General features: G+C 41.9%; 1 protein-coding gene and 1 long non-coding RNA gene across 6 annotated transcripts in view; one reads left to right on the forward strand and one right to left on the reverse strand.

Annotated features, from left to right (window-relative positions):
• foxp2 (forkhead box P2) overlaps positions 1 to 15,297 on the reverse strand; it is a 104,371-nt gene that overhangs the window by 66,168 nt on the left and 22,906 nt on the right. The window contains exon 1 of one of the 5 annotated variants that reach the window (XM_085436112.1): positions 4,114 to 4,276. The exons of the other annotated variants lie outside the window; for them this stretch is intronic. The gene's annotated coding sequence lies outside the window, so the exon portion shown is untranslated. Of the gene's footprint in view, positions 1 to 4,113; positions 4,277 to 15,297 lie in introns of those variants that run through there. 5 annotated transcript variants of the gene reach the window in all.
• On the forward strand, positions 5,030 to 9,314 carry LOC146689775 (uncharacterized). Its single transcript, XR_014916096.1, has 3 exons — positions 5,030 to 5,395; positions 6,782 to 6,982; positions 7,783 to 9,314. It is a non-coding gene; the product is annotated as an uncharacterized LOC146689775 (long non-coding RNA).

Genomic DNA, 15,297 nt, shown 5'->3' on the forward strand with positions numbered 1-15,297 from the left:
TTTATGCCTTCAAACAATCTTTGATTGTGATCATATATCTGTTTGTACCTCAGTGTGAATTGTTGTTTTTTTTCCCTGCCAGTGAGCTGTCACAGCACGAGGGGGGACATCACAAGCAATTCATTACAACCTACAGCTTCTTGTAGCGAGTTTGGAGTTTGAGATGGAAAAACGACCACTTGGAAAGCTACATTCGACACAACCCAGTCCTCCGGATTAAGTAAGGAGAGCCAGGCTGCCGTGCCTTAGAATTAAAAGCTTCCCTTTTGGCACTAAAAGGCCACCATAAAAGAGCATTAATGACTACTTCTTATAAACCTGTGTATGGTAATGGTTTCTGCTCTCAGATAGAGGAATTTCAAAAGTGCTTCACTGGTGAATAAAGATTGCTTTGGAAAAAAAAAGGGGGTGTGGGGGTGGTAGCTGAAGAAATCATATTTACAAAATCAGGAGTGGGGCCAAATGAAAAGAGATGAATATGAATAATGGACTTTGCTTTTTTCCGGATTAACATTATTCAAAGCAACGGAATCAAATGTGGTTATCTCCTGTCCAATGAGCCCCTACACTGAGAAAAACCTCAGTCATATTTCAATTCTTCATTTGAGCTGACAATAAATTGTAGTTCTGTGATAGGAGACATTCAGTCAAGAATGTTCAGAACTTAATTCTCTTCTATTTACAATAAAGAGATGAGAAAGAATAAGATAAAAGACAGACTATTTGCCACAGTATGTAAGTGTCCCTGAATGGATGTGTGAGAGTGTGTCAGAGTGGAGAACAGAAAGTGGAAAGAAAGAAAGAAAGAAAGGGGGTGAATAAAATGACAAAGAGGACCATAGGAAAGAGTGTAAAGTGCATGTTCAATTGTACAATCTGCACAATGTCTCTTTAGATTCAAATGCAAGAGGCACTCAGGAATAGTGGGAATGATACTGCGTTAATACAAATTAGTGTTATGTGAATGCAACCAGCTCTGAAATATAATAATAGCAAAATATTCATTGTACACCAGCTATCCAGTTACTAATATAAATGGATATGAAAGGCAAGCATTGGTATTAATAAAATAAAATCCACTAGTATCTCATTAAAAATCAAGAAAAAAAATTATAAACAAAATATTTTACTATTAATAGATTTATGTGGTATAGTAATAAATGCACACGTCTTTGAAATATTAGTGCAGCACGGCTTGTCCCCTGATGGAAAAAGAGGAGGAGAGAGACTAGTCCTCTCCTGCATTTAGGCTCGACCCATATCATTTACATGTTACCTATCAGGCACCTCGTTCTGTTGAAGCTGTAGACAGCCCTGCCGCTGTGGGCGAGCGAGACAGTGACGAAAGCCCGATCAGTCGGCTCTCATTTGCATATTTGCCAATTTCATTAATTAACTCAGCCCACCTAATCAGGGCTAATTGACCTATAAAGAGGGGAGGCCTCATTGTCTCGTGCAATAATCTTTATCACGAGGAGAGGAGGTGCGCGGCGAATACAAGGCACTCCAGACCTAACTGTATTTATAGACATCGTATCTGGAAGTGTTTCACTCAGAAAATACTGTAAGTGATCAAAACTGAGCTGCTTTGACACATTGCAAGGACTGGATAAGAAAAAAAAGAAGTAAATGGACAAAATTCTTCACGTTGCTCTGGTGTTCTTGCTGAGAAAAATCAGAGGAGCTAATGACAGTTGGATGGGTCTGACTCTCCGCTCCTCTCCACAGATCCAGCGGACAGGCGCAGGGGAGCCAGCCGCGTCTGACACAGCTACAGAGACATAGCTCATTGTGACGTTTCCAGTTATTTCTGGTTGATTAGGGCCATTATGTCTCGAGCTCTGATTTATGTTGTCATTCCCTCTCAGCAGTCCTGCATCGATAGATCTTAATGAATTGGTAAATAAGGGTGAAGATTGCAGTTGACAACACCGCAACATTCCTCATTCATACCAGACAAGATTTATGTAACCAATTAGAAGCATAAAAAGGTGGGTTTGGTAAGGAGGGGGGGAAAAAAATCATCTCTTCTGAGGAAAATTACTAAAGTCTAGCCAACGACAAAACAGATAATGAGATGTCCTTAACTTTGGCTTAGTTGGACTTTCTGCACAGAAAGGTTGGGGACTCGGAAGAAATAGAAGAAACGATCCCGCTCCTCTTAGGATGAAAAAAAAGAAAAAATATATATATACAGAGACCGCTGAGTGTGTGTATGCATAGACTGCTTGACTGCACCTCTGCTTTAAAATAAAACATACCTGAGTGTCCAAATCACATCACAATAATGTCCAATCTAAAAAAATCCTGATGGAATCAACAGATTAAAAATTAAGCCAGAGCACCAACAAAGAACCACTTTGATGTGGAAATGTTAAATTCAAGAAGCCCCCCCCCCCCCCCAACAGCCAAAACAGAGACACTGAAAATGAAAAGTAAGGCATCCATGCAGGTGTGCGCACGCAAATCAACTGTTACCTTAATGTTTAATACAATCAGCAGGGAAATTTTCATCCGCATTTTGTAAACGCCTCGTATTTCGATCGCTTAATCTCCCCAGATTGTAGTCATAGAAATCTGTTAGCAGGCAAATAAAAGGCCACTTTGTCATTAAAAAAAATAATAAAATAAAAAATAATAATCAGATAAAAGTGCTGATCATCAATAGCCGGTGACAGGCCAGGAAGACCCAAAGGGCAGCAGTGAACAGAGGTGGAAAATTAAAGCGGAGTGATACGGGAGCCGGCTCCTTTCAGCCTCTCTCCCTTCAAGCACATGCAAATGAGGCCGTGCTGCTTAACTGCATCATTTATGTGGATAATAGCGGCATCATCATTACGGGAACTCAAATTAAATTACATCACAATTAGCATAACAAAGTGATTGGTTAAACTTTCAAAACAAATAACGCAGCTCTGCTAATGAACAGTGTTAATTGGTGAGTGTGCATTCTAAATAAAACATGTAGGTAAACATGTGTTTTAGTCTAACAATTTTAAATTTCACTTCCCCACTTTTTATTTCTTTTTTGGGGAGGAATAGAAGAAAACAGAAAAAGAAGACTTAAAACTGAATACTGCCAGGGGGATTTGTAAGCTGAAATATAAAATGTGTAGCATTTAATTTTATTGCGCTAAAGAACCTATTATATGCCAGACTCTAGAGAACAATGTAAATTATCTGCCTTCAAAATGGAGTTTGGCCAATTCTCCATGTGAACTAATCACATAGCTCATTATGCATTAGGGTATTAAATTATGAAGAGGAGTCCCTTTCACATTCCTGCACAAAGCCCTATAAAATGTTAATAATATGCCCACAATAGCCCAATACCATGCCTTGCTCACCCTCATCAATATTTAAGTAAACAAATGATCCCACTCGCCTTTGATAAAGATAATTAGTGCTTCACCAATTATCAGTCTTGTGACCTCTCTCCTCTTCAAACTAAACGTCTGCTCCAAAGAGTTTGGGATTTTTTCCCCCTCCACACGCAGAGAGATGGGAGAAAAACAAATAAGTCAAACTTCAAGTAACAGCTTTGCCCTCTCAGAACACATATCTGCAGCTGATTAATATTTGATTGTTATTAGCTTATGAAAGGTTATTGAGTGGCTGTGCCCTTTTATTCTGCTTAATCATAGTGGTGCATCACTGTCCTCTTGATTTTAATGATCAATGATTAGCTTAGCAAGCGAGTAGCAACATCTGAAAAACACACATACTCACACACACACACGAATTCATTCAAACACACACACACACACACACACACACACAAAGCCAAAACCAGCACACACGTGCTCACTTGTACGCATGCACATAGACACACACACACACACAGCCATACACACTGAGCCATTCATCAACACTAATTAAGCAGCAGATTAACAGAGCCCGCAGACCAAGGCTGAACGGTTACACAGTGGGACGACCAACGGGGAAGGCAGGAGACACAGCCCGGCAATAAAATACAACCATTAAACACAGCCAAGAGCCTGAAGTCGACTATGGGTGACAGAGGATTGATGGCTGGATGAATGATGGATGGATTGATGGATAAATAGATGGATGGACAGTCTGCCTGACTTTTTTTTTTCTTCTTTTTTTTACCTGAAGGTGAGAAGTGCCAGAGAGCTTGACCGAGGAACAGAGTACTTGGCTCTGCCACCGCCGAGGGTGTCTAGCTGCAACGGCCCCAAGTCGACTGGTGTCACCGTGTGAAGAGGCAACACTATCTGTGTCATCACTTTAGCCGTGTTTATGGGGGATGGCATCATAAACAAGCCACCCCCCACCACCAACCCCCCCTACACTTCTCGCCACCCGCCACACAGCCCCCGCCCCAGTTCCCCCCTTCTCCTTTCCTCTCCTCTCGCTCTCTTGCCACCTCACCACCACTGTACCATTCATGCATACTTAAATCACACTCGCCCCATTAAAAAAAAAAAGAAAAAAAGAGGGGGAAAAAAAGAGAAAGCCCAGACGCCTCTCCTGACAATTATTCTATCATTTCCAGTTGTCACCGGGGCAATTACCGATCGGGGGGCCCTTGTGCAGGTCGGACATGCAGGCCCGAAAGAGGAGGCTTGAGTTGGGGGAGAGAAGGAAAAGAATGGGAGAGGGACAGCGGAGGGCGTGTGTATGCGTGTGTGCGCGCATGTGTGTGTGTGGAAGGAGGGAGGTGGGGGTGTGGGTGAGGGGGTGTAGTGTACAAAATGGAAATTTATGACAGAGAGACGGTGGCTTCTTTCTCTCTCCGCACTGGATATAATTAGACCATCATTTTTTTAAGTCTGAAGATAATGAAATTTTGCAATTACAGGAAAACACTACTTAATCATTTCATTCACCGGTTTAGTGGAAATGAGCAATACCGCAATTACTAGGTAAAGCTCTGCTTTTGATGCATTTTTAGAAAATAAATCTGAGATAAGTTTTTTTTATTTATCTCAGCTACTTCCAAAAAGTAGCAATAAAGCATGTGCATCCGTGTGCAAATGTCTAAGTGTGTGTGTGTGTGTGTGTGCAGGTACTCTGCGTGTGGGTGGGTCCTGTGTATGACTGAGAGAGTGTGTGTATGTGAGAGTGTGTGGGGATCTTCACACGGGGACTGCTGTGACTCGTCACAGGATGTTCGCCGGCTCTCCCCTTGCATCTCGCCTGCATGCTTACCAGGGAGGCTCGCGCTGCTCTCGCTCTAATCGCACATCTGCTTCTCTGAGCACACGCTCTCTGTCTCTCTCTTTCTCTCTCCCTCGTGCAAGTGCACACACACTATCGCTCTTGCGCACAACCTGCCGGACCTGCTCTCTCCTTTGCTCTGTGTAGTCGGCATTGCTGAGACAAGAGGGGGACAGAAGTACGAGAAGAGAGAGGTGCACTCGCCGCAAAGGTATGTGTGTCTGGCTTTATACTAGTGCTTTTCCTTTCAGCTCCGATTGTGTGCATGTCAAAGTGTGTGTGTGTGTGTGGATTCAAAGAGTCTGAATGGGATTAGTGAAGGGCTCAGCGGCAGTCGGTAGCCTCCATACCGTGCACGGGGCACTTAAAAACAATTAAGCCATATCACAGCCGTGTATTTCCAAGTTACACGACATCACGAAGCACTGCTACGTTAACACAAAACGAAGTCCTACATAGTCCAAAAGAGGCAGATAAAATGACCTACCTTTTAAACAATGACTGAGAAATCCACTCTCCCTGGTAAGAAGCATTTGAAGAAGTATTCTCAGAAACCTGAGAGCATTACGGTGCATCAAAAATGAAGAGAAGGGGAAAATGCCAGTAGCGGAAAACAGACGGCAGGAAAGTGGAGGCAAAAAAGGAAGAAAAAAAAGTAGAGTAACTAGCTGACGCTTACTGTCAAAGACATCACCAGAGAAGTATTTACAGCGGTATTTACAGTAGTGCGAGGGGAGAGCACCTCTGCCTGGTCACGTCTGAGAGACAGTTGCCGTTTCAGTGCTGCCTAATTAAAACAAGTCAGGCAGCCCCGCTGGATTGTTTTGACGCCTGAGGACCAATAGTACACAAAAACCAGTGGCTTGATCGGCGGGGTAGGGGGGCTGGTCGTGGGGAGCAGAGAGGAGGGGGCGGAGGGTGGCGAGAGTTGGCAAAGAAATGGGGGGGGGGGGGGGGGGGGGGTACTGGAGGAATCTGAGAGGGGAGGGAGACGACAAAAGGTTGAAAACTGGCGAGACCGCCACATGCCGAATGCTTGCTTACTATTTTTCTAAGATGATCATTAAAACTGTTATAAATACCTTAACAAAAGGTATTTTTAAATGTAAATGATTGGCCAAACAAAACAGTTATGGGAAGGGAAGGAAGAAATATAAAAAGATATACAGAGAGAAAAAAGAAAAAAAATTAACACACAAGCTGACAAACATTTCACAGCTTTTCTCCCTCAGCCAGAATGTTTAAAGGCTTGGTTTACTACTTGATAAAAGGAGAAAATGTGCTTGTACAAATGTTACATTCACATATTTGAAGCCTAATGAATTAGGTCAGTATCTATTACTAGAAGTGCAAAAGCTGCCAATCCCTATCGCCGGCTAAAGACGCTGACAAAAGCTGAAACGAGCTGAACGAGTCTCGGCTGGGATCAGATGTGCTGCGTGTGATGTATTGACGTGTTTCCCCCCATTGTAAACAACGCACAACAGGCAATGAGACGGAACATTTAGGGCTAATGGTGTTTGCCAATCTTTTTGTCAATTTTTTTCCTCCTCTTTCTCTCCCCTTTTTCTCCCTCCCTCTCCCTTGCATGCCACAGATGTTTTTCTTAGTCGCTCCAACAGACAGGAATCTACTGGCAAGAAGAAAGGCTCGGTCTTCCCCAGGAGAGAGGAGTACAAAGCCCCCAGTCTGCACACAACAGATGCCGAAAGCTAGTCCATCTGCCACCAGCTTGCAGTGCCACATGGGCCAGAGAGATTTAATACAAGAGAGGACTTTTATTTATTCCTTTGCCTATGTAAGTTTGTGCCACATAATCAAACACAAATACACATCTAAATCTGGCACAGATGCAACTTTAAAATTAAATTCACACTAACGGACACACACATGTGCGAGCATACAGGCAGCCGCAAGAGGTTATAGGGAGTGCAAGAATCTTCTGTTTTAAAGAGCGGCACCTGGGGCAACTATGACAGATTTATTTAGGTAAAGATGTAGCCCCCAACGCGGGGTAAAGACCACTTGAACTCACAGCTCAGAGCGGCGCACTGGTATAATTTAACAGCCTCTGAATAGCACATTATCTCCCCGGCTCTGTTGGAGCATATTTTAGCTGTATGATATCATTATTAAGAGACAAACACAGACCAAAAAAAAAAAAAGGTAGCATTTTCATTAGTGTCAACTGTCTGAGCTCTGAGCCAGGAAAGGTAAACACCAAACAATCATGACAGGCTGAAAGAGACCGTGGGAGCTGAAGCAGGCGAGAGAAAGAGAGATGACAAGAGTGGAAAAGCAAGCAAGAGAGAAAAAAAAAAGAGACAGCGACGGAGAGAGTCAAAAGGGGCTAACATTAAACAACTGCTGTTAATTGCTCTAAGCATCCACATTATGCCAGTAATTTCTCCCATTTCTCTTTCAGCGCTAAGGGCTTCAGGCTAGAAAGCTCCTTCAGCCCCTTTAATAAACTACTCAGAGTGCCCCACTGGAAAAGACAAACACGAGGCCCCTGGCCTTAGAAACATTTGCCTCACTAGGGGGAATGCTATGCCTGTTTCTACACTTCTGTGACAATTCTGTGCCTTCTCCCTTCAGGTATTTGTTCCCCACGTCTCTTCTTCCAGTGCTTTCTGCTGCCAAGGTCAACAGAGACAAACAGGCCCACCAGCGTCTTGATGTGGTGGCAGCAGAACAGTGAGAGGGGAAAGAGGGAGAAAATGGGGGAGATGGATAGATAGACATGTGTGGTGGGTACAGTGGGGAGGGGCGATGGTGGCAGCAGCTGGTTACCAACCTCGGCAAAAGCAGCAGCAGTGGAGGAGCAGTGCATCTGAAACGCACTCAAACTCCACACTGATGATAGCAATAAATGCTTCCCATCTCCCAGCACTGCTATAATTTCCATAGTTTATAGGCACACAAACACACCACTACTATTTTAATTAAAGCTACACTGGCACTGGGGACAAAGTCAAGTGTGCCTTGAAAAGCACATGCACTGCTGTAAGGTCAGCTACTAGGAGCCAATCTTCAGCTATAATTTTATTAACAGGTATTAGCCTAAATGTATTGAATTTACAAAATAATGCACTAATTTTTAAATAAATAAAAAAATAGGACAAAAGGCAAGCACAAAGATTTCTCAGAGATTACAAGTGTAATATAGGTATATTTCTCTCAAACCTTTCAGTAAGTCTATTTATGTTGTCTTACTTCCCAGAAATTTAGCGCCACCTGGAACAATTGGTAGAGCACCCGTCATTATTCATCACCTAGCACGCTAGCAAGGGCAGCCTTACCACTGTAGGAATCGTTGGCTTAAAAATAAATTACTTTTGAGTTCTACACCACTATGGAGAGGAAAAGCTTTGCATTTAAAAAAGCTTTGCATTTAAAAAATAAAGGTTTTCATATGTCAGTCCTCTGACATATGAAAACCTCTTTTTTTATAGAGAGGTAAAAAGATTTGCTTGTCTTAATACTTTGGTTTACTCAAAGCACATTCTTCCAACTTGACACTGAAAGTGCTCAGCCAAGATTGAACTTGCAGGAGACTGTAAAGGCTTTTATAAACACATTTTACTGTCACAGAGGAAATAAATTAAGCAGGGATGGTGATGAGCCCTTAAATTGCATTTATGACTTTATGGTTAACTCAAGTTTCTATTTATATTATACATATGTTACACTTGTATTGAAAAAAAAATGAATATGTTATTTTTATATACACGTGTAATATGAGGTCAATAATCCTGACTTTTCAATATAAGGTTTAAAATGTCCTCTTTTAATTTTCCCATTTTTAGAAATAAATTCATGTCACACACACACACACAAGGTCCTTTCATAAGTTGTCACATAAATGTTCCACAAGCATAATTCCTGTTCCACTAAGTCCTGCCTACAAAGAATGAAATGAATAAGCCAAATAAGGCATAATGAGGGGGTAGGGCTCTTACTAGTCCTGGTCAATGCTGATCACATGATATGTTGCTTATGGCCACAGAGCAAAGACCATTACAGACCGGTGATTATATAAGTGGTTGGAAGGCAGCACCATTTTAATATACTGTACTTAAGCACCGGGGTATCCATGGCAACTTGCCCTGCACCGTGCATTCAGAAAATCCCTCATGAAATGCCTATTAAGTGGATGATAATGACAGTGTCCAAATATATTTGCATATGTGTTTGAAAGCCAAAAAAGAAAAAGAAAAAAGAAACACAAGAGAAGTCAATGGGGGTGGAGGGGTCCCCGATTGTTGCAATCATAGTAATAATCATAATAAATATGTTGACTTTTGTTTGTTTGCTGCTATTGTAAGAAATACAACATTTTTAAATCAGTGATTAATGAAAGGCTTTGCTTCCAGTAAGACCAGTACTGCCACAGTTGATTATTATTGGTAATGTGTGTGAATTAAGGCCTCTTCGCCTTCCTCTGGGATTCTCCACATGTGACTTCCATTTGCAACTCTGGCCGAGTGCCCAACAGGACATCCCTGAGAGAGTGTTTGCTTGACTCAATATCAACAGCCCGAGTAAGCAGCTGGAGGGGACACTCTGGCCAAACCCAGCCATCGCTTCTATTGAAAATAAACTAGGCTGTGCATTCACTGGGCCCAAAAATATCAACACGCGCTGCAAGGAGCCACGTATAGCACTCTGCACTGTTCCGCTGGTGCCTCTCAAAGGCTTAATGATACCTGCACCTCCCCTCCAGCTGCTTCTGCCGACGCCGTAGCTACACACAGACGGCAGGTGGGCGGGAATTAAAGTATACATTACAGCAGAAAAATAAAAAGAGATCGAAATGACAGAAGTCAGACAGTTCAAGCTAACTGGGCCTCTTGAAGCGAAGGAGCTGGTAGACTAGCGACAGACACTCCAGGTTAAATTGGCCCTCCAGTGCCTCCTCTTATTTTCCCCCACCACCGCAGCTGCCTCCGATGCCCACCCCCAATTCTAAAAAAAAGAAAGAAAGAAAAATAGCTTTTCTTCAAAAACATATTTGAATTAAACGAGTTGCTGAAATCAAAGGCTCAACTGAGATGGATAAATTTAAACAAGCAAGTGCAGCTCACAGCAGTTTACCTGTTATACAGCAGATTGGAAGGAGATGAAAGAATAGAGCATGGAAGACAACTTCTCTTTTTTCACAGCAGTAGATATGATCATATAGTAAAAGGCAGCTACGGTTTAATTAGATTCCTACTAGGAGAAAAGTACATGCTACTGAGTTGTTGTGGTTTTTTTGTTTTTTTATCTTCTTGGCCACTGAGATGTCATCAAGCTAAAGCAACGGCCAAAAAGAAAAAAAGGCGAGGGGGGGATTCAATAGTCGTCTCATGCATTCAGATTTCCTGTTAGGGGATGAATCTGAAACCCATTTATGACAGTGATCTGTAGTGTCTGAGGATCCCACAGCTCCAGCTCTGCCAAAGAGATTATCATTCCCAGAACCACGGCTACACAGTTGAATGGCAAAGAGACAAGCTTCACTGGCAGTCAAAAGAGCACAACACCTGTATATGCTATGCAACAACCCGCTATCTAACATCCAAGGAATCCCATCAATGCACTCACAAGTAGCAATAAAAAATGCTTTCATGCCGGATGAAAAATTAGATGCTGACCATGAATTAGATAACAGGGAAACTTTTGGGAATAATCCCCAGAAGCTGTTGTGACGTGGAGCTTTTAAGTGGACTTTACAGACCTCCGATTACCTCAGCCTTCTGGGTTCACTGCTGACATAGTGGCTATCCATTCATGACTAAAACACCATTCGACTTGATACCAATTACACCTTTAAAAAAAAAGACCTGATCAAATTAATTCAGGAAAATGGCATTCTAGCAAAGAATAATAAACTCATTATATGGAAAACTTAAAACTCTCATATTCTCCACACCACGGCTAATTCAAACCTAATTTTTACTAGCCACTAATTTGAGGGTGAAGGGGTTGGGGGGGAGTAGGAATTACATCTGGAGGTAATTCAATGTGTGGAACTGAGCCCAGTGGAGGCTATAATACCCCCCCACTCGCCCACACGCACAAAAAAAAATACAAAAAAAGACAGACAAGACATAGAGAAGGAACTATTTAGGTGAGTGGGACTTCCGGAGCACTGAAACGACACTTCTCACAAAAATGTTTTCATTATGCTGTCACCAGACACAGGCTGGAGAGGATATAGGTGCTGCAGGCACAGACAGAGAGACAGACCGAAACACTGATAAATGAGGAAGAGGGGGAGAGTTTTTTAGGAATTGTGTGTATAAGGTGCAGGCTCCTCCAGACAGCTGCACTGGCTCAGGATTTAGCCAAGTATGTGGAGTTGAGGGAAGGTTGCGGGTTAATTTTGACTCCACCGTTGGGTGTTGTGCCCGCTGTAAAGGCTCAGAGTTTATGAGGAAGTCTCCCTCTCAAGTGACCAGCTACATCTGGGCTGCCTAAGTGGGCTGCCTAATAAATGGCACACTTTTTCAATGATCTGCAATTTCAAAGCACTGAGTAAAGGGTATCCAGCTGTATCAATTTCACTGTATGGATGCAAACTTAGCAGCTATTTGCAGGGAAGTATTTGTGCGGAGACTAGAAGTGGTAATGTTTGAAAGCTTATTCGTGATGACGCTGAAAGCAGTCACACCGCTAGAAACTGCGGGAAAGAAAAATCTAAAGTTTGGCTCCCAACAATCCCTGCAGGAGAACATTAACATGTGATAGAGAAACTCGCCTCAGTCCCTTCCACACCAGAACCCCCTGCTCTTCACTTAAATCCTTTGCCATCCCTTCAACGCTAAATGTGTTTTCCAAATGAAAATAAACGGAGTCTGACTGGTTTGAGGCAGTCATACTCGGGAATATGAGATCAAATAAAGGCTTCTGTGGAGGCTGAAAGGAGAAATGAAATGGCTTCTGAGGGGGAGATGTACCGAGTAATAAAATTACTCCTTTATATCTTCCTAAACAGCACATGTTCCCCCTGGAGTGGGTGAGGGCTTCACTTCGGTCAAAGACAAGTATGCAAGTGGCAATTTTTCCTTCAGGAAGATTCCCTGATACACTTCTGGAGACTTGGCACACTGCAATTTTCTTGAAAACGAGAAACTATTTCAGCAACAAGTTAAGCGGAACTTTGGAAGTTTCACTTTGATGATGTGCTGGTACACGCTGTCATTGAAAGGTATGTTCCATTAAATTGGAACAGCAAGATGATTCATAAGCCTATTGCTTTTCAAGGCTGAAATGTTCGACTGTATTTTATACTAACACATACAGTTGACTTAGAGCTGACCATGATGTACCACAAACACAGCAAATCATTTTTGGGATGAAAAATGTCTCTGCTTTGAAATTGGTTAGCTATTCCAATTATACCAGCACTTACTCCATTTGGCATTGGGGGGAAAATTTACAACAAAAGTATGAGTCTAACTACTTAAAATCATGCAATTGATTTGTATTATTAAAAAGCTGGTCACAATAATATTCAGATGGACTTTTTCCACTACAGCAGAAGGGCTGTATTAGAGGAAATTTGCAATCGGAGAGAATACATTATAATTCATTATACAGTAGCTATTAAACCTTCAGTAAAAATGCTTTAGTACAAGGATTGAGCCACTTATCAGACCTACTCACTACCTTTAAAAGCTGTCCATGTTCAGTGCTCTGAGTGGCAAAAACGCAATCGCTGATGACTTTGAAAATAGGACGAGATGTACAATTTATCAAAACAGAAACGGATGGCAGGGATTTCAAAGAATCTAAAGGTTGTAACTGTTTGTTCAAAAATCACAAGAGAAAGGAAGACTGCAATTTATGGAATTAGAAAAAAGAAATTCAGAAAACCATTTTTAGAAGTTATCAATAGAGTGGCTTGGGTTATGCCAGCTGAAAAAAAGAGACTTTTAAAAAAGAATAAGTGTCAATAAGAAGTGTATTGTTCACAAAATGTTTTTCACGTTTTGTGAGGCGTTCACAAGAGGCGTGAAAACGTTTCATCTAAAAATCTCTGCATCTTTCGAGCAACATATATAATGTGGACTTCTAATGAGATTAATTCAAGAAAGTTAAGCATCAGTTTGGCATTAATTACGTTAACTACTTCTTTATAAACAGTGACAACTAGCAAACCTGTATTGGTTACAAACATATACAAGCAGACTGCAGACTGATTAGAGATCTCATGACACCAGGCACCAAAAATAGTGAGTGCATGCATGAGTGGCTTATAAGCCTTGTCAACTTATCACTGTGGATGACTCTTAATTTACACAAAGGTGCCCAATTATACTTGGAGGCAACATTCTCAACACTGTGCGAACTTGGGAGACAATAACTTTCTCTCTTTATTGTCATTTGCCCCTGTCGAAGCCTGTTGTCATCTATTCAAGAAGACAAATGGCAAATGGGATGTTTCTGACAGCTTAAAAGTACCCATCAGCTGCCCTTTAGACATCTCCCTGCACATCCATCTCCTGAACCTCCCCAAACAAACAGCAGGCTCCACTTCAAATACATAGCAGGACTATTAGGTAATCTTCTCTTCTTTGTTCACTCTCCCTGAGACTTGGTGACTTACCTCAATCTCTCCCTCTTCCAACTCCTGCCTTCAAGCTGACAGAACTAGAGGAGTGCACCGCAGCGAATGACTTGAAATTATCTTGTGTTTTCAAAGACATTTTATTTATCGGTATGATGATGATGAAGGTATGGTTTTAAAGTGCGAGGGGGGAAGAGAAGAGGATGGCCGGAGCACAAGGGCTCTTTGTTTTAGGAGAGGACAAATCTGAGGTTTCCTCTTGGATTTTCAATATCCTGCAAGGTACCAAACAGTTACAGTAGTCTAGTGTCTGAGCTTTTCTTTTTTTCTTTTTTGAGAAGGGAGGGGGTATAGAGGCTTGCTACGTGTGTCTGTGAATTGTTGCATGCTTCTTAGTAAAACGCCGTGTGGCTTCCAACAAAGCCTGGGAAATCAATCAATCTGCAAAGAAATACTCCATATGCCAGATGTGGCACTTGGAAAAAATAAGACTTAAAAAGACTTGGACCCACAAAGGGTTCCAAACAGTATAAAATCATGTTGAAATCAAATATTTGCTACAGATGAATCGAGCTGTCAAAGTGCTACCTATTCCACTTTGAATTTCTGCTTGTTATTTTAGGTGGCTTCACGAAGGCATAGCATGTCAGAGCTTTAAGTGTGTAAACATCTTTCTCTGAAATATATCGCCACTATTTACTTTACAAGTTGCCAAGGAGAATGAAAGACAAATGTTTCATTAGCAGGTGACTTTTTTTTCCTTTGGGTTTCTTTTACAAGTCTTCAGTAGTTCCGCTTCTTGACACATATACATACATACACTGAGCATAATTATAAATGCAAAGCTTGCTATAGGGAGCTGAACTTTTCACACCTTTCAAAGCCACAAAATTGGATGGTTTTGTGGTTGTGCAGCTGCCGCTTCGCGCTAATGCAAGGCGGTGTCATATGAAAAATATTCCTCTCCCCAAACCACAGGGCTGGTCATTAATGAAACACAGGCCGCGCAGTGAGGTCATACAGAGTCTAGATTTCAGCAGCCACACTTAAAAACCGCTCAGAGAGAATAGAGAAACATGAACACAAATCAGATTCCAGCTCCAAGGACGGGGAAAATAAATAAATAGAGAAAGGCACTGGCCCCTCTCACATTTTCCCCCAGCGCTCTGCAAACAACCGTCAACTGCAGCTCAGAAACAGCTCACAATGAGAGCAGACTAAACAATCTGGTCCCGGCCAAGGAAAATGCTAAGCAACTCTGCACACAGGATGTCTCACCCTAATTGCCAACTATCAAATCTCACAATGGAATCTATCCATTTGGCAAAATCTTTACAGCAAACTTGGCAATATGTCTTTGCTTTTAAAAGTGTCAACTTTTTTGATGAAAAGGCTGGACACATAAAGATGGGGAAATACTGCTGTCAAGAATTTCATTTCCATCTTGGATTCGACGGGGGTTTGTAGAGCTTACAGGAAAACTACCAATAACGTGTGCTGAGAGGGAGAAAAACCTTTTATTGGACAAAGGTGCTAGGGGTCTTGTTAACGAGTGA

This window comes from Copadichromis virginalis, linkage group LG17 (assembly GCF_057382275.1).
Source record: "Copadichromis virginalis isolate Kocher_CV1m ecotype Utaka linkage group LG17, C_Virginalis_male_GT1.1, whole genome shotgun sequence".
In the NCBI taxonomy this organism is placed as follows: Eukaryota; Metazoa; Chordata; class Actinopteri; order Cichliformes; family Cichlidae; genus Copadichromis; species Copadichromis virginalis.